The sequence below is a fragment of the Balaenoptera ricei genome, chromosome 20 (genome assembly GCF_028023285.1).
Source record: "Balaenoptera ricei isolate mBalRic1 chromosome 20, mBalRic1.hap2, whole genome shotgun sequence".
Classification (NCBI taxonomy): domain Eukaryota; kingdom Metazoa; phylum Chordata; class Mammalia; order Artiodactyla; family Balaenopteridae; genus Balaenoptera; species Balaenoptera ricei.
Window position 1 is genome coordinate 44632185 of NC_082658.1, and position 19457 is coordinate 44651641.

Below are 19457 nucleotides of genomic sequence, written 5' to 3' on the forward strand. Positions count from 1 at the left end.
GCTCCGCAACAAGAGAGGCCGCGATAGTGAGAGGCCCGCGCACCGCGATGAAGAGTGGCCCCCACTTGCCGCAACTAGAGAAAGCCCTCGCACAGAAACGGAGACCCAACACAGCCAAAAATAAATAAATAAATAAATAAATTTTAAAAAAGAAGTGTGAGTGTTCATTATGGTACTTGCTATTTTTCTGATTTTCCCACCTGGTGATAAATGCTATGCTGTGTGTGTGTGTGTTGGTAGGGAGGAGGGCCAGTTAGCACAATGTGCCGTGTAAGACTAAGAAAGGAGATCAAGGAAGGCTTGGGATGTGAGCTCATGTGACATGCATTTGGAGCAGGAGTGTCCGAGTTTATATTCTAAAGAGCAGGGTATGTCCGCAGGGTAACTGACGCAGGAGCTGTAGATACAGACAAGAGGCAGGGCACCCCCCGTGGAATTTGCAACTTTGTCCATAGGTTCTGAAACCTTTCCATGTCTTAAAAGCAGAGATTAACATACACACACTACTATATTTAGAATAGTTAACCAACAAGGACCTTCTGTATAGCACAGGGAACTCTGCTCAATATTCTGTAATAACTCTGCTAAATATTATGTAACAACCTAAATGGGGAAAGAATTTGAAGAAGAATAGATACATGTATATGTATAACTGAATCACTCTGCCTTACACCTGAAACTAACACAACATTGTAAATCAACTATAGTCCAATATAAAGTAAAAATTAAAAAGAAAAAAAGTAGTCACTAACACTTTAGGGGAAAAAAAAACGCAGAGATGAAGGAAAAAGTAATCTGAGGGATCTAGGCACGAAACCCAAAGAAACTTTCTCCAGGATTGACATTTTGGAGGGAATCTCATATTTTATCTTGAAAACCTATTCTACGTTTGTGTTCTGCTCTGTCATAGAATCTGATACAAAACCCAAAGTGATGGAACCCTAGCCACAGCCTCCATGTTTACCCGAGGGATTTTCCTGCCATACACCCCAGAAACCTGTCTGCCCAGTAGGAGAAACAGCACTGTTGGTGACGGATGGAAACCTCGGGGAAGATTTGAAGGGGGAGAGAGGTGCACTTAAGTTCGCGTTTCAGGAAGGTGGATTGTTGGGTTAGAGGGAGCAAGTCAAGTGGCTGGGACACTGGTCCAAAAATAACTGCAGTCATTCATTGCCTGATTGAAGGAGGGGGCCGGGCATGGGGCTCGTCAAGGTGCTGCCCGCCGCCGGTTCCCAGGTTCCAGGAAGCTGTCCTCGCCCTTGAGAAGAGTAGTCGCATTTTGTAGTTGTTTGCAATTCTCGCATTGCCTTTTCTGATTCCTTAGTTTAAAGGTTCTTGGTCTTGAAGGTTCAGCATTCCCAGGTAATGTAACTGATTCAGGCTTGAACAACATCTCTGTATTAGAGGACACCTTGGCAAGCCCCAGGCAGCATGGCGGGAGGTGGCAGGGTCATTCAGCATCCCTGGGAGGTCTCCTATGCAGTGTGGAACGCTTGTGGAAGGCCCTTTGGTCCACAGTCCATAACAGGCATGCATGATTTGCCCACTGCCCACGTCTGCCAGTGTCTGCTTTGGTCAAGTCTGGGCTCTGTGGTCTGTGCCGGGGTGAGATGTCCTGGTGCCCCACTTCCAACCTTTTTCTGTGCACCTCGTAGCACTGTACGGGCCCCTACTTCTCATGGAACTCACTAAGGCCCGCCCTCCCCCTGGTATTGTCGTTTGGGGGACGTGCTCTCCAGGATAGCCCACGGCCGCCTCTCCCCCTCTCTGAGCCTCTCCCCTTCTCAAACTGTCCGCCTCCATCTTCTCTTTAAGCTTCCTTACACTTCTGTGTGTTGTCTTGTTGGTGCCTGAGAAAATGGTCAAGGAGAAAAAGAAAAAAAAAAGAAGGGACATTTACCTACAGCAGCAAGGACCAAACATAAATTAAAAATCTCTCCCATGTTTTTTGCCACACAGCCCTTTGCTACTGCGGCCCCTCCCACTGTCCCAGTGGAACATCTTCCATGCCATGGGTGTCCCTGTTAGTATGTGTTCTTCTCTGAACTGAGTGCAGGGAGTTTAATAACACCTGGTCAGTGGTGTAACCAGGGAGACCTGGGAGATCCTAAACAGGTTATAAAAATGGTTGTGATGAAGGATGATGGTGATACTGAAGGTGAATGTGAAGTGATGTCCAGCGACGTCCATGACCTCATCCTGGGAACCTGTGAATATGTGACTTTATATGGCGAAAGAGATTTTGCAGATGTGATTAAGGTTAAGGATTTTGAGATGGGGAGATTATCCTGGATTATCCTAATTACATGAGTCCTTCCATTGTCTGTCTGTCCGTCTATCTATCTATCTATGTAGATATGTACACACACTTAGCTCATTTACCTAAATAGGAAAAGAATTTGAAGAAGAATAGATACATGTATATGTATAACTGAATCACTCTGCCTTACACCTGAAACTAACACAACATTGTAAATCAACTATAGTCCAATATAAAATAAAAATTTAAAAATAAAAGTAGTCACTGACACTTTAGGGGAAAAAATTCAGCACACTTACGAACACATATTTTTGGGGTCTGCTGACTTGCACTTTGTTTATGTGAAAGTGAGAAGAAGTAGGTACTGCTGTGGTCCTACGTTACCCCTTTCAAATAGCATCTTTACATCATGCAGAGTGATGTTGCTTTATTCCAAGTAAGTGATGTCAGGCACCTGGGGAGATTGCTGAGGTGGCTGAACCTTGGGGCAGGCATCGAGCTTTCCAAGTTCATGGATGTGAAGTTTGGTCACTTACTCAGGAATGACCCTCTGGGGGATGGACCTCCAGGGACCAAATGCAAAAGAGATAGATCAGAAACTAACACACCATTGTAAAGCAATTATACTCCAATAAAGATGTTTAAAAAAAAAAAAAAAAGAGAGAGAGATAGATCGAAACCCCCAAATTCTGATATTGAAGTTTATCTTCTGAGGGGAGGATGCTGGAGTCATTTGCCCGGGCTGCCTCTTTCTGGTGCTGTCTGTTCCAAGGACCAGATACAGTTCAGAAGGCTGCCTGGTGAGCATAGATTCAAGGAAGGGGCATTCAGTATTGCCAAGAACGCTTCTACCAGACCGGCAGTGTCAGGAGGGGTGTGAGGAATTGATCTTTGCATCCACTTCTGCCCCGAGCACAGTCCTGGCTTAGTAGAGGACATCACTATGGACACTTACTGTATACCAGACTGTGGTCCAAACAGTTTACGTGTATGAACTCATCTAATCCTCACAACCACCCTATGAGGCAGGTTCTGTTATTATCCCATTTAATGCATAAGGAAAAGGGAACTCTAGTGGGTAGAACAACAACCCCCCAAAGATGTCCATGACCTAATCCTGGGAATCTGTGAGTATGTTACTTTGCAAGACAAAAGAGATTTTGCAGATGTGATTAAGGTTAAGGATCTTGAGATGGGGAGATTGTCCTGGATTATCCTAATCACCTGAGTCCTTAGCATGGAAGAACTGTTTCTAGCTACAGAGAACCAGAGAGATGGCAGCATGGGGACTTTGCCCTATTGCTGACATTGAAGATGGAGGAAGGGGCCATGATCCAGGGAATGTGGGCAGCCTCTAGCAGCTGGAAAAGGCAAGGAAATGGATTCTCCCCTGGAGCCTCCAGAAAGGAATGCAGCCCTGTTGACATCTTGATTTCAGCCCAGTGAGACCCATGTCAGACTTCTAACCTACAGACCTGGAAGAGAATACGTTTGTGTTGTTCTAAGCTATTCGGTTTGTGGTAATTTGTTAGCAGTAGAGAATTAAGAGAGATTTTTCAGAAAGGTTAAGTAATGCAGGTAATAAGTGATAGAGCCAGAGTTAAAACCCAAGCAGTCTGGTTCCAAAACTCATGCCCTTAACTAATCTGCAGCCTGGCCAATTTTACCACCATTATCCACTGAATGAATAGATGGATAAAGAAAGAAGGAAAGAGGAGTAGTGAAAGGAAGGAAGAAAGGAAGGGCAGAAAGAAAAAAAAACATTTGTATGAGGTTGATACAGCCTTGTGTTCTATCCATTTCCATTATGAGGATATTTCTCCCTACTTTACAGTAACCAGAGAGCATCCCTTTGATCAGGGCGTGGTAGAATTTCCAGCACGCTGGGGTGCACACAAGCACGTTGCTCTGCAGCCAGATTGGTGGCTTTTGGGCTGAGAATTAGGAGGTGTCTTATCTCCTTTGGGGCTCATAGACACCATCTCACCCACTTTATGTTGATTTCACCTCCTGTTTAGGTCACAGCCAGAGTTGCCAGATTTAGCAAATAAGCCAGGATCCTCAGTTAAATCTGAATCTCACCTAAACAACACATAATTTTTGGTACCAGTGTGTCTCAAATATTGCGTGGTATGTACTTTACTAAAAATTATTGCTTTTTTTATATGAAATTCAAATTTAACTAGACATCCTGTATTTTATGTGGCAGCTCCACTCACAGCATACCAGCAGGGAAAGTATCCTAGAGCAGGAGATCTTTGGTAGCCCCCTTGAACCATGGGAGGGAGAGCTCTCCATTCCAAGCCAGTGTAGAGACAGGGATTTTCTGCTTCTTCTGCTGGACCTACTGAACAGATGCCCCAGTCCCAGGCAGGGGGTGAGAGCAGCCTAGGGAGGATGAGGAGAGGGGAAGAGATGGGCTGGGACAGACAAGGAATCCTCTGGCTAGCCCTCATGACCTCGGAGATGCTACCCAGTCACCTTCAGCCTTCCAGATGATTCCTCCAGGGGTTCTAGAAGTCAGGTGGTCAAGCTGTCCTGGGAAGGCAGGAAGAGGAAGAGGATATGGGACTGAGTCACTTTTTGAGGTCTTTGGGTCTCTTGGCTCTCACAGGAGTTTGCCTATGTGGTAGAACCCCAGGTCTAGACTATGTGAGTTTTGGTTACATGCCAACTATACTCTTACCCCCAACCCAATAATACCTTTTATCACCCACACACTCAGAATCTCCTCAACCCACCCAATTCTTAATGTTGTCTCTTACTTTTACTTTTCTGCCAGCCAGTGTATTGGTTGTTGGGAATTCAATCCTCCCTCAATCCATCAATCAACCAATAAACAAGTTGTAGTTATTGAGTGCCTAATGTGTACAAAGCAGTGTATTTTTTAGTCCCCACAGTAAAGACAAACATCTGTCCTCCAGGAGCTGATAGTCAAACTGAAAAAATAAGATTTGATTATGGGGAAAAAAATGAGCAAAGGAAAAGATGGTTCTGTTATTTATAAAACATCCATTCGACAACTGCCGCCATTTTGGGTACTGGAGACAGGTAAAAGAAGGCTGGGCGCTCACTTCACCTGAGGAGGGTCCAGAAATAAACAGTAGCTGGCAGGCATAGAGAAGAGGCCCCTAAACCAGCCTGGAGACTTAGGAGAAGGTTCTGCTGAGATGGTGAAACCCAGTCTCTAGAAAGAGAAGTAGGAGTCAATTAGGTGAACGATGGTCATTGGGTTGGTCAAAGATGGAGGGGAAAGGATGTTTCAGGTGGAAGGAAGAGCAAATCCCAGGGCCCATCATGCACGAAAGTGCATGATGTGTCGTGAAAACTGCAAGTTCCAATATGGCTGGAATGGAGCGAGGTGGGGAGATGGGGCTAGAGGCAGCTGGGAGGACCTGATTGTGGATTCAGATGTCTGATTCTAAAGGAGGAGGTGAGATCATTGCTAAAGAGTGTAGTCAGGAAGGCCTTATGCAGGGGTGTGACCTGAGCTGGATGAACTTGTCACGATGGAAGTTCAGTGCTCCTTGGGCTAAGGGGCTTGACAGAGACAGTATTGCCAGACAGACCCACTGGGCTGGGCACGGGTGGGTTGGTGGACCCACTGGGGGTCATGGGAGGATCCAGCAGCCACCAACATTAGGAATGTCCCGAAGGAGTGGGTACCTTCAGAGGTGGGCAGAGCATGATAACATGAGTAGGGAGAGGGAGGGGATTACATTTCCTGAGCCAATAATTGTCCTGAGAACATCATACAAGTTTTCTTGCTTGATCGTCAGAACAACCCAGCAGGTTACACATTATCCATATGATCTGTGGGAGAAAACTCAGTTTCAGAAATGTTAAATAACTTCCCCTTTGTAAGCAAGGTCTGTCTCAATTCTAAGCTGCAGGGAGATGCCCTCCACCCCCACTTCCCTTTGAGAGCTTAAATATTTAATCCTGCCTCCTCCATTCAATGTGTAATTAGATGGAGAAAAATTTATTCACCAGAATTCCTCCTGGGGAGTGACAGTCTGGAAAATATACTTGGATAAGCTGTTTTGGCATGGAGGGTAGAGAGAGATCCTGAGAGCATATTCAAGCAACAAATGATGGTCTCCTAGCCGCAGTGCCTGAGTCAACAGTGTTGGGGGATGCTGGCTTTGCATTTGAATCTTGGTTTTCCTTAAAAGACTGTTAATTGGTTCACCATCTGGCCTCAGCATCTCCTAAAGCCTCAAGTAGAAACACCAGCTCTGAAGAACCTAAATCCTGACCCTAAGCTCTTAGACAATGCCAACCTGTCACTCATCTGTTCAACATGGGCACGGCTTTCATGCCCAGCTGAGCTCTTATCTGTGCCAAGTCATAAGTACAGAGTTATGCTTTTTGCTCTCTGTGGCTTTACAGCATGGTGCCATTGTCCACGGAATTTGGACACCACTATCAGCACATATTTTTGAGCACACCTTCCTCATATATGTATAGGTATTTCTTTATACTATCATATATAATATAAATTATATACATGGACCACTGCTATGGATTAAATGTTTGTGTCCTCCCAAAATTTATCTGTTGAAGCCCTAACCCCCCACTGTGATGGTATTAGGAGGTAGAACCTTTTGGAGGTGATTAGGTCATGAGGGTGGGACCCTCATGACGGGATTGGTGCTGTTTCAAAAAGAGATGGTCTCTCTCAGCCATGGGAAGAGACAGTGTAAAGGCAGCTGTCTGCAAACTGGGAAACAGGCTCTCATCAGACACCGAATCTGTTGACACCTGGATCTTGGACTTCCCGGTACTCAGAACTATGAGAAATAAATGTTTGCTGTTTAAGCTCCCCAGTCTGTAATATTTTGTAATAACAGCCAGAACTAAGACAACCACGGTTCCAATAGTTTGTGAAAATAATAAAAATACGCAAAATAGAAGCTCTAAAACAATGAGGAGTAGGTGAAATATACAGTATTAATTTAACATTTTTATCACAAAGCATCGTGTATAATACTGGATGCACTTAGATACCTCAAATAGTCATTTTGGCAATTACAACCTTTTGGGCTGACTTTTCTTTTCAGACCAGATTAGAGCAGAGCTGTTTTTAGGGTAGAAATCAGGCTGACGGTGAGCTGGCACTGGGAGGGCCATTGCACTCACATCGCTAGCATCGTTTTCAACCCAGGGTTTCTTTGCGGGAATCTTTTGAAGCTGCTTGTCTGTTTTGTAAGGATTGGTTTAGTTACAGCTAGATACAAATTCTTGTAGCTGAGCACACGCAAGCCGGACTCATTGCAACGTATCTGCAAGTAAAAGAAGTAGCGCTTGGCTTTGTCAACCCTCCACTCTTCAACTTGACCCTGAGCTGAGTCAGGGTGCGGGTGTCGATGTAGTTATGAAATCTGAGTGAGGCTCAGTTCATGTTTTCAGAGAAAATAAAGATCAGTGGACATTCTCGTTTTATCTTCTCAGCACTCGCTGAATCACCCCGTGTAACCTACTTGGGAATCGACCCCTCTGTGCGGGGAAATGCATATCAATATGAGCCAAAGAATCACACTGATGAATGTTTAGGTATCAACTGTGATGCATGCAATGGAGCAAAATCCAGGCTGCTGAGGGAGAGCGTAGAAAGGAGGCCTTGACTTTATCTAAGTGATCAGGGTCCTCTCCCTTAAGAATGCCCACTGAGCTGAGCTCCAAAGGCAGAAAGTCGTTTCCAAGAGTCAGAGAACAGACATCTAGTAGAGGAAACAACCTTTGCAAAGGCCCTGAGGTCAGAGGAAGGGGGATCCACGAGGGGACGCTGGTAGAGCGCTCACTCCATCCCTGGGTGAGGAGAAGTTTGGGGGGATTTGGAGGGCGGAGGTGGGGCCCAGCGACTCTGAGGAGGACTGTCCTGAGCCCATTGAGATTCAGCCAAGAACGTCCTGGAGACAAGAGAGCTTAATAATGACAGAGGCAGTGAAGTGTACAGGGAAGGGCCAGGGAGGCATTGACAGCAGTCACAGCTGCCGATAAAAACTCAAACACGCCGTCCACTGGCAAGCCTTCCCCTCATTTTAAAATTACAGTCTGTGTCCCCATGCCCCGAGTGCGGTGTTAAATTATGCATCATTTCCCCTGCCACGTGGTACAGCTCAACTTGGCTCTGCCCAGAATCTCCAGGCACAGAGAAGACTTTCAAAATGAAATATAAATTGTCTTATAACCTGCTTAATTGATGCCGCCTTACACTGAAGATCTAAAAAGAAGACTCTACAAACACACTCCAGCATGCATGCACGTCCTGCAAAGACAGAAGGAAGGAAAAACGAAAACACTATGCCTTAGTCTCAGTTACATCCAATGAGCAAAACACAGTTCTTTATAAATATCTTAGAATCCACTGGAAGCCATTTACAAAGCTCATACTGAGAAACTAATATTTACCCTGAGAAATGTTTGTGCTCTTGGGAGGCAGCATTGTGTAGGCCAAAGAACAAGGATTTTGGAATCAGACACACTCAAGTTTGAATCTGGGAATCTCTCAGTTACCTGCTATGTAAACCCAGAAACCTTCCGTAAGTCCCTAAAGCCTCCATTTCCCCATTTGCAAAATGGGGAAAGCATATTTACCTCCCAATATTGTTATAAAGATTAAACGAGATGATGAGCCTAAATCATATACCTTTAGTGCATACGAGTTTCCCCATCTGTGTGTGTGTGTGTGCACACCCACATGCATGTGTACATCTAAGAAGAGTTCCATGTTCCATGACGTCATCTAAGGAGAGTTATTGAAGAGGCTACAATTGGCCGGTCTTCCCCCGTTTACATGTCACTACTAGCTCAGGACAAATATTAACCCTTTTGGAAAATTTGGAACATATTTTTTTTAACTTCCCAACACTGTTATTTTTGTGACCTACTTGCTGGCATGTGTCCTTGACCAAGTCACTTAAAGACTTCTTATTGTACTTACATACGCTTGGAAGTACCCTTAAATTCTAGGAAGAAAAGAGAAAGGAAGGTAGGAAGAAAGAGGAAGGAAGAAGGAAGAAAAAAAACAGTAGAGGGAAGAGCTTCAAAGATGGAGAGTGTTGTGAGTCTTGAGGTGTGTGGAGGGAAGAGGGCAGTGAAGTCTAACCCTTGGGGTCCTGTGGCTCCCAGGGCATGAACGGATGCCAAGGTAAGCCTTGTGGTGGTTTATTTCTGCCCAATGGTCAACTTTCCACCAGAACCCTCTCCTCAGTTCCCGCAAGTGTGATGGGACAGAAAAGACAGGCCTGGCCTTCATTCAGAACCACTCTGGGACTTGTTGCCACAGTGAATATCAATCAAACAGCACAACTGGACTGCAAACAGGTTTTAACTTCCCAGTCCTGAAAGTATTTCCCCAGATCAAGTCCCACTTCCCCATGATTGGTGGGTATAAAGCAAAGCTTGGGTAACAGCCCCAACTGTTCTCTAAAGAGCATCGCCTAAGCATGAGGTCGTGGAGGAAGGGCACCAGGCTAGGAACCAGATAGGGAAACTGAGGCCCAGAGTCATTCATGCTCTTGCCTGAGGTTGTACCCCTTGACTTGCGGGGGAAGGTGGATCCATTTGGTGACATGCCTTCAGGGTCTTCTGTTCATATTTATTCTATAAAATTGGAGATCCTTGGAGTTGGACAGTGGGACAGCACTGGATGAGGCAATCAAGCTTGGATCCAGGTGTTTTAACCCCTATCCTAGGGCTCCTTCCTTCATACTCAAGGAACTTCTCACGGAGAGTCTGACTTTTGAAGCACTGAACGCTCAGCAGTGTAGAAACTATTTTCTGAACTCCGCCTTCCTAAGATGAGGGTGGTAGCTTGCCAGACATGTGCTCAAGTTAGCACAAGGTGCTTGCTCTTGGAGGCTGGTGCTAAAGGAGCTTTAGCACCAGCTGAGTGAGAGGATACAGGAGAGGAAAGTACAGTTGCATCAGAGAACAGCATGGGCAAAGGAATGGTTGGGAGTTTAGCTTGGATTCAATGATGGAGTTAATTCAAGCAGGGTCAGAGCGCAGCTAGCCGAGGGTCCAGCTGGAAAATTTGGAGGAGTCCTGGCCGTCAAGGGCGGCATGGTGAAGGGTTAGGATGGAGGCTGAAGTCAAGGTTAAGAAGCCAGAGGCGGGTTTGGATTCATTGTCAATGTCAGCAGCTCCTGTCCCTCCTCTCTCGCCACTTGCTTCAAGGGTACAGATGTGGCTATTTAATATTAATAAGAACGGACTCAGCCCTGCTCTCCTATACCATCACTCCTCCTCCCAGCTCACACATTCGCGAGGGCACGCCAAGTCCTTATTTTTTTTAAAAAAAGGGCTTTGACACTGAAAAGTTTCAGCCTTCAAGCCTCCCTTAAAATAAGAAGACTTTATATCAAGCTACGTGCTTCCCAGCGCTGCTGCGACAAATCAACTTGTCCTCGGTTTGGAACTGAGTGGAGGAACTTTCCTTCACTTTATTGTTCAATCTGAGGGGACCATGAGGAAACTAGAAGAGGCCCATGCGGACAGGAACTGAGATCTCCCACCAACAGCCAGCACCAACTAGCCAGCCTTGTGATTGAACCACCTTAGAAGTGGATCCCCCAGCCCAAGCCAAGCCTTCAGATGACTGTAGCCCCAAAGGGCATTTGGCTACAACTTCATGGGCACCCCGAGCCAGAAACACTCCAAGCCACTCCCAAATCTCTGACCCACAAAAACCATGAGCAATGATAAATAGTTTCTGTTGTATTAAACCAAGAACCTTTGGAGTAATTTGTTATGCAGCAATAGATAAATAATCAGAAATTACACAATGTGAAAAAAAAAAAAAGAAGCCAGAGGCGCTGTTGAAGATGGGTCAGGCTTTGTGCGTTAAGGGTGGGCTTGTCGGCTTGAGCGGCTCCTGTAGCTTTGCATGGTGGCCGTGGAAGAGCCCTGCTGAAGAACATAGGAAGGAGCTGGGTAGAGGGACTGGGATATGGGGTCTTGAGTGTCCAGAAAAGCAATCGTATTGTGATGAAATGCCCCCGGAGCCGTAAAAGGTAAAAAATGTGATGCACAGACTGGCCAACCACAATTTCTGGGGTGTCCACACTAGGACCCCGTGCCATAGAGCCTTCTCCCCCTTTCCAGAGCACAGCTGCCTTACATGGGGGAGCCAAAAAAAAAAAAAAAAAAAAAGGAGAAACAGTATCTGACAAGCTCCTTTGAGCCACACCCCGAAACCTCATGAAGGAGGACTGAAGGAACTTGCGCTATCGGACAAAGGAAATTCGGGTTCTTATCTTTCACTTTCTGGTCCTCTCAACATCGTCTGGACTTTTGGCAAGGCTGGGGCTCTCCATCTCTCTTTGTTTTAAAAACAGACCGTATTGTCTTGCCTCTCACTCTGGACTGGACTAACCACTTCCAAAGAATAGCATGTTGCCCTGAGCCCAGAAGGAAGCCCAGGCTCTGGGCAGTGTTTAGGAGCGGGACTAGAGGCATCAGGTGAGGGCTGTGCAGGCCTCCAGCCCCGGGCCTCCCTACCACAGCGGTTGACACGCTCTTGCGTCTCTGGGCTGCATTACCGTAGCAGGCGTTGGGCAGGTCTCCCAAGTGGTAAGAGCTAATTATGTCCACAAGGAGCTGTCAGGAGAAGATAGCCGAGCCCCACGCCTCCCCAGGGCTCTGATTAGCTGCCGTGCCCCTCCCCATCTTCCGATCATGCCCTTTATTAGAAAGCTGTTGGATTCCAACTAAGTTTAATTCAGTGTGTACGTCTCTAAACATCCCGGAGATGACGATGACGCAGCAAGACCTTTTCTAGAAACTGTCAAAGTGTCTGAGGCCACCAACTCAGGAGCTCTGAGAACCATGATGCTTGTTTCATATGAGCTTTCCAGGGAGCTAGCCCAGAACCTTCTGCCAAAATCTTTGCAGACTGCTCCCGCTTTCTGTTCCCCAAGCACCTCGTTTTGTTAAGTGGATTCGCCTCCTTTCGGTTGCTTTGTAATTGGGGTGATTATTCATTCTCGTCACAAGAAAGAACTGGGAGGAAGAGGCTGGCTCGGGACCCCAAATCCTCTGACCTGCATGCTGCTGAATTTCATCTCTTCTCTCATATACTGAGTGCTTGACTTCTGAGATTTGAGGAGCTGGGTCAAGTTCAGCCAGTTCCAGCTGCCTCATGGCCACTGTTGAGAAGTAACAGCTCCCTTGTCATAATAGGGTCAGGCTTGGGGAGAAAGGCGGGGGACGCGGGGGCATTGTTTGCCAGTCAGGAGGAAGATGTAGTGACCCACAGCCTAGCCAGTCTGTGTATTGCACCTTCCAAGCAAAGCAAGGTGTTCTGTCTGTGTTCTCTTTCAGACCAGCAGGGGTCATCCATGATTGTGGTTCATAAGGAGATGGTCTGGGACCTGCATGTCTGAGTATAAGTAGTGCTGGGGAAACATGGGGCCATACTGGGATGCCCATTCATGGCCCTGTTACACAGCAGGCTGAAGGCCAGAGGGGACCTCCCCTAAAAGGAAACCACAGTTTCCTCTTTACACACAACACTCCTGACACTGAACTGTGGGTTTTTTCCCCACACCAGCCAATTCTCCGACACCAGCTGGGTATCCAACAATTGGATTCAAATCTGACACTGTGTACCTGGATTTAGCATCAGATCCCACATGTCACGGACTCAGTCCCAAACTTCTGCTTTAGATGCTGATCACCAGCCTGGACCTGCCATTACTGCCGACCAATCGGCTATAAATTGGGGGTCCCCCCAGCCCTCTCCTCAAGTTTGATAATTTGCACGAATGGCTCATAGAACTCAGGAAAGGGCATTACTTACTATTTCCCATTTATTTAAAAGATTACAACTCAAGGACAGCCAGATGGAAGAGGTGCACAGGGCAAGGTATGGGGGTGGGGCAAGGAGCTTCCACACGCTGTCCAGATGCACCACCCTCCCAGCATCTCGATATGTTCACCAACCTGGAAGCTCTCCAAACCCTGTACTTTGGGGATTTTTTATGGCGGCCTCATCACATAGGCATGATTATTAACTCAGTCTCCAGTTTCTCTACTCTGCCCAAACGATGGTGAGTAGGGCTAAAATTTCCAAGCTTCTGATCGTCGAGGGAGCTTTCTGGTGACCAGCCCCATCCTGAAGCTATCCAGGAGCCCACCCAGAGTCACCCGATTAGAACAAAAGACACACATCAGCCACGAACTTACAGGGGATTTAGGAGATCTGTATCAGGAACTGGGGTTGGAGACCAAATATGGGAATGAAACATGCCCCCAGCATCCTTATAGATTAGTAAATTACAAAGGTTTTGGAACTTTGGCCAAGATCTGAGGATGAAGACCAAAATATACATTTCTTATTATATCACAGTATCACATCCCCTGTCTCCAATGTTCATCCAAGACCTCCTCCCTCCTGGCTACCCTGTCCATCATCCCTTTTCTCATCATTCTGGCTCAGTCATCTTGCTCTCAGTATCGGCTTTAGCTCCCAGCCACATTTGGATGAACAATCAAGACCCCTTCACTGGTTTTCCCATATCTGAGCAACCCTCTTTTCCAACAACACCTTCACTCAACCTCTGCACATCCTTCCGATTTCAGCAACACTTAGGGTTACTGATAAGGGAACCTGCCCGTGGGCTCTAGCACCAGGAAGAAGGCTTGTTAGACAAGTAAGTAAACAATTATAACCCAGTGTAGTAAGGTCCATGACAGGGGTGCTATGGAAACACAAAGTAAGAACACAAAACCTAGGTTTGGAGGTTCAAGGAAGGCTTCCTGGACGAAGAGAGTTCTAAAGTGAGACCCGAAGAGGGAGAAAGTCCCAGGCAGAGAGAGCAGCCCATGAAAAGATTCAGACCAGAGAAAACCTGGTAGGTTTAGAGATATGTGGGGAGTTCAGTAGCACAGATCACCCTTGCCTGGGAGGATCCGTGGAGACAGGCTTGGGTTCTATTCCAGAAATGGGAACGGATGGGTCCTAAGCCTTGGGGGGCAAGGACACGCCTAGAGATAATGAAAAAAAACCAAGAAGCTAATGATTTAATGGAGAGTTGATCCTGTGATCTTATTTCTATTAACACAAACTTCATATAATTTATGAGAAATCTGATGTCAATCTGATTCTCCTTTATTTTGGAGATTATATGTCCTTTACTTAACCATTATCCCATTGTTGATGATTTAAGTCATTTCTATTTTTTTGCTATAATTCCATAATATTATGATGAACATCTCTGAGCATAAAATCTTTTTTCTCCTTCCCCTTCCCTTTCAGGTTTGGTTTCTAGAAAAGAATACCATGACTGGAATTCCTGGGGCAAATGTTACAAACATCCTAAGGGCCCTTTCTATTTTTACTATGCCATGCTGCTTCAGACAGCATGCTTCTTCAAAAAAACAAACAACAAAAAGTAGAAATTATAATACCCTCTCCCCCCTTGAAAACAAAATTCCTAACACTGTTTGAATCAGGAATCAGAACCACTGAGTTTAATATCTATTCCAACTTGAGATTGTTTTTCAGAAGAAAAATCATCTCTCTTCATTATAGACATAGAGAACATGCTGAGTTTTTGGTTTTTTTTTTCTACATGAGGAGTGAATAGATCATTCAATAATCAGTTCTTTGCATGTTGATTATTGCCCTATTTTATTGGACAGGAGAAATAGAATCAACCATCATAGCAGTAATCATATCCATAATAGAGATGCAACCTTGTAGAGTCATGCCTAGATTTGGACAGAATGGACCAGACAGGAGAAGTAAGGGACAGGATTCCCTGGCAGAGCCATGCAATTGAGCAAAAGCTAGATATGCATTCAAGAGTGTTCAAGTGGATCACACCGGTCAGAATGGCCATCATTAAAAAGTCTGCAAATAGCAAATGCTGGAGAGGGTGTGGAGGAAAGGGAACACTCCTACACTGTTGGTGGAAATGTAAATTGGTGCAGTCACTATGGAAAACAGTATGGAGGTTCCTTAAAACACTAAAAATAGAGTTGCCATATGATCCAGCAATCCCACTCCTGGGCATATACCCAGACAAAACTCTAATTTGAAAAGATACGTGAACGAGAATATTCATAGCAGCACTATTTACAATAGCCAAGACATGGAAACAACCTAAATGCCCATCAACAGATGAATGGATGGAGAAGATGCAGTATATATATATACAATGGAATACTACTGAGCCATAAAAAAATGAAATGCCATTTGCAGCAATATGGATGGACTTAGAGATTATCATACTAAGTGAAGTAAGTCAGAAAGAGAAACACAAATACCACATGATATCACTTATATGTGGAATCTAAAATAAGACACAAACGAACTTATTTAAATACAAAACAGAAGCAGACTCACAGACAAAGAAAGCAAACTTACGGTTACCAAAGGGGTAAGGGGGTGGGGAGAGGGATAAATTAGGAGTTTGGGACTAGCAGATACACACTACTATATATAAGATAGATAAACAACAGGGTCCTACTGTACAGCACAGGGAACTATGTTCAATATCCTGTAATAAACCATAATGAAAAAGAATATGTATATATTACTGAATCATTTTGCTGTACACCAGAAACACAGCATTGTAAATCAACTGTACTTCAATTTTAAAAAAGTATTTGGGTGGAGTTGTTAACCCAAGGTAGACGAGCCGGAATGTGAAGCCCAAGAGTGAATTAGCGTGAGATGTAGGTGCGTGGAGCAGGGTGGGTAGGACGTCAACACATGTTGTATGTGTGGCAGCTGGAAGGAATCTAGTGGGCAGACAGAACCGGTCTCCAACATCTAGGAAGGCAGATGAATCTGAATCATAGCAGTAATCCAGACAGACTTCATGGATTTCTGCCATTAGGAATTGGGAAACTGGAGGAAAAATTGGAGGGGAAAGAGAAGGCGATGACCATGTGCCAGGCCAAGTGCTTTATATACACCTAACTCTCATAGTAATGCTCTACGACAGACAGAATTATTCCAGTTTTACAGGTAGGGCCAATTGAGGTTCTGGAGCGGACAGGCTTTTCCCTAGGTGCCAGGTCTATCTGGTTCTTTGGTTAAAATTGCCCTGGAGGTGAAATCAATATGGAGCTAGGAAACTATTCAAAAGGGCTAGAAACTGTCCCAGTGTACGGGGTGTGGCCGAGCCAGTGAAATGATAAGGATTGGGGAGGATCCAGGCAAGATAACTCCCAAGGGTCCTTTTCCAAGACTTGGGAGGTCTTCTTTTTGACCAAGAAAAACTCATCCTATGGATCGCCTAGCATCTTAAAGATCTTTCAGTGGTGTGTTTTACTTTTCCTATTTTTTCTTAAGGCTGCTTTATTTGGTGTGGACTTAACCTTCAGTTAAATTGGGAGCAATTTTGGTCTGAAAGCTCTGGACCCCAAACCACAGCCAGCTGATAGTACCTGCGAAGACATTATAAACCATGGCTTCTTTAAATGTTTTCCCCAGTTCCGATATCACACTGCTGGATCCTGGTGATCGCTGTGGAGTGGGAGAGCGCGTCAGTCCTTGCAATTTTATTTCTTCCAGGTCAGGAGCAGATTATTGATTAAGCCTTAGAGCTGGAACCAAGGACAGAGTTGCAAAGGCTTCCTGGCCTTTCCTTTTACCAAATGTGCTTAGGGGACAAATGGCTGATTGGAGTTTCCATTGAAGAGAAAACAAATTTGGGTTTCACTTCTGCTTGTGTAAATTCTTCATCACCTCTAGACCTCTGTGTCCTCAACCGGAAGCCCTAGCGAGCTCTCTCATGCTCTGATGAGCCTTTGGACATGTGGGGAAGGGAAAGAGACCACATGGATCAAGCCCCTACCAAGTACCCTGTCTTTCCCATGTGGTGCCTTATCCCATTCTCATCATAATTCTATCAGACATATACGAACAGGTCCATTTTGTAGATGTAAAAAATGAGCCTCAAAAAAATCTGCTAGAATAGAGTAGACTGAACAACATCTATGGAGTTTGGTGGACCTGAGATCCAATTCCAAATCTTTCACTCTCTAATCTAATTCAATATCCTTATTTGCGAAAAGTCTCTTAATATTTGTCTTTCTGCATTCTTTTGAGGAACAACAAAATTATGTACCCAGATTGTTCTGTGCAATGCCTGTGTGTAGCAGGAGCTCCGCAATCCGTAGTTATTTCTCTGGTTAATAATAACAGCGTTTACAGATAGTAGGTGGTAGAGGTGAGTCCCAACCTCAGTTCTGGACAGTTCCAGATTCCGTGTTTTTTCTTCTACACCACATGTTCTGAAATTAGGCATATCACTCTTAATTAAAAGACTGGGAAGGTGGCCAAAGCAATCCATGGGCTCTTTAAACTTCTGGGAAACTTGAATTCTAGAAGCGAACAAAAGAGCAATTCCAGCTACTTGAGATGGGGAGACTGTCGGCAGGCTTGGAGCCAGGCAACTAAGGTGTAATTGACCCAGCTTCTGTTCCGTGAAGCTGGGGTCAAAATACTCTTTCCAGAAGACGGTACCAGCTGAGCATTTTTATAATTATGTGGAGGAAGTGTTCCCTCTACCCCAGGAAATAACCTGATGTTTTTAGGTGTATTATACATTATTTTATGTAACCATCTCAAAATACCCATTAAGTCAAATGATGGGAAGTGCTATGATGGGAAGAAGGGTGATGGGGTGACATGCAGGGTGGAGTGATGCTGCTTTGAATACCATGGTTAGGGAAGCCTCACTGGTTGGAGGAGAGATATGAAGGCAGCCCCTTTGCCGATGATGACAGAGCAGGATGGAAGGCCAGCACACTCTCCTCACCATCTGAACCTCTGGCTTCCTCTACACCCGGGAACAGCAACAGTGATTCCATCATTTGAATAAAGCTTAAGATCCAAGCCTTGTGTTGTCTGTTGCGCTGTCTTCACAGCACCCTTAAGGGTCAGACAGAGATAGCATTCTGTTTTGCAGAAGATGCCATTGAGGCACAAAGAGGGCAAAAGCCTGACAAGGTCGTATTGCCAGGAAGTGGCAGAATTGGAATTTGACTCCTAATCTCTTGATTCCAACCTCTGTCCTCTTTCAGCTTTAATGGGCTGAGCCTGCCAGGTGTATCCCAGCTTTCTAGCTGTTGGTCCTTCAGGGCTCTGGTGGTCAAGACCAGCACTTCCAATCCATCTCTGGCACTGCGGTAGACATACACCGGAGAATTTGTGAAGCAGACGCACACAGGCGTACAGCATGAATTTGTGTCCCTCTCACTGCCCACATGGCAGCGTCCCTGAGATGGGGAGAAGGTTCTCCTCCCATCAGTGTCACACCAGCAATGGGCTTGGGGGGTGGTGACTGGCCTTGGCTTTTCTCAGGATGTGTCAGGAGGAAGGAAAATCACAGAAAGAGGGACTCTAGAATCGTGGTTGAAAGCATGAGATCTGGAGCTGCACGTTCCAGTCTCAGCTCCATCATGAACGTGTGACTTTCGGCCAGACGCTGTGCCTCAGTTTCCTCATCTGGAAATCAGAGGTAGTGATAGGACCTATCCCATAGGGTTGTTATAAGGATTACACAAGATCATGCACATGCACTGCTTGCAAACGTCTGGCACGTCCCTACTGCTCCACGCAAGAGCGTTCTTGTCAACGCCTCCTGAGTCTGAGGTGGGTCCGAGGACATTCAAGTGTCCTGCTGTCATTCAGCCAGAGTCCCCAGGCAGAAACCAGCACCCGAGTCTCTCCTGTCTTGGATTAGGCTCCTGCCCACCTGGGGCAGTTATGGAAAGCCTGGGAGCCACCCCTGTTTCATCGCACGTCTCCGAGCCCTGATCCTTTTTCCTTTTGTTCCAGGACCAAAATATCAGCCCTCATATCTTATTTTCCAATGATTTCTGGGAGCCTATTAGGACCTAAGGAAACAGTAAGTCTGGCAGCCTCCCCATTTCCCAGATGGGCAAGCAGATGAGCCCCTTCTGTTACAGCAGCACTCCCCTACACACACACACACACACACACACACACACACACACACACACAATTCTGGGATGCCTGCCACACCACACCCAGATGATGTGTCAGCCTTCAGAGCACAAACCTTCCCAGAGCAGTTCATTTAAGAGTGAGGAGACTGTAATCTCCGCTTCAATATCCTTTGTCGTATCCTTTTCATTTCTTTGACATCTGATTGGTATGAGGGAACTTATCTGCAACTAGGAACTGAGTCAAGTTAACTGGTCCACGAGG

The 19457-nt window shown here is 45.6% G+C and overlaps 1 protein-coding gene across 1 annotated transcript in view; it reads left to right on the forward strand.

The window, feature by feature from the left end:
* Positions 1-19457, forward strand: part of ASIC2 (acid sensing ion channel subunit 2) — a 1027155-nt gene that overhangs the window by 411211 nt on the left and 596487 nt on the right. The window lies entirely within an intron of this gene.